Consider the following 477-nt stretch of genomic DNA (forward strand, 5'->3'; position numbering starts at 1 on the left):
TGATGTGTGCTCTCTCCATTTTATGTTTCGGAAACCACTTGCATTTATTGTCTTCATTACAACTTCCTAAACATTTTTGAACAAGCTTATGATTTCCCACTGATGTTATGATTCTGTAAATGATATGTGATGGTGTAAATATATAATGTTTCTCTTTTGTACAGACTAACTTTAGGTAAGGTTAAGATTAGCTCAGTAAACACACTTGTAATATCCACAGCATGGTACAAAACAGTGCAGAATGTATACATGAACACAGAAGCACGTTAATAAAAGGTTTTAGTAATTATTTACTGAATCTCAGCTGTGATTATAGCTGTGATTTGCTTTTTATCAGCAGTGTTATTTTAAGTGTTATGCCTGTCAGCTGGCTTCACTTCAATCATTTCTTGTTTTTCTTTGTCTCTTTCTCTTCTCGTGCTCTTTTTCCTTTTTCCTTATTTTATTTTATTTCATATTATTTGATCTTATATTGTT

Source organism: Penaeus monodon, chromosome 30, assembly GCF_015228065.2.
Source record: "Penaeus monodon isolate SGIC_2016 chromosome 30, NSTDA_Pmon_1, whole genome shotgun sequence".
Classification (NCBI taxonomy): domain Eukaryota; kingdom Metazoa; phylum Arthropoda; class Malacostraca; order Decapoda; family Penaeidae; genus Penaeus; species Penaeus monodon.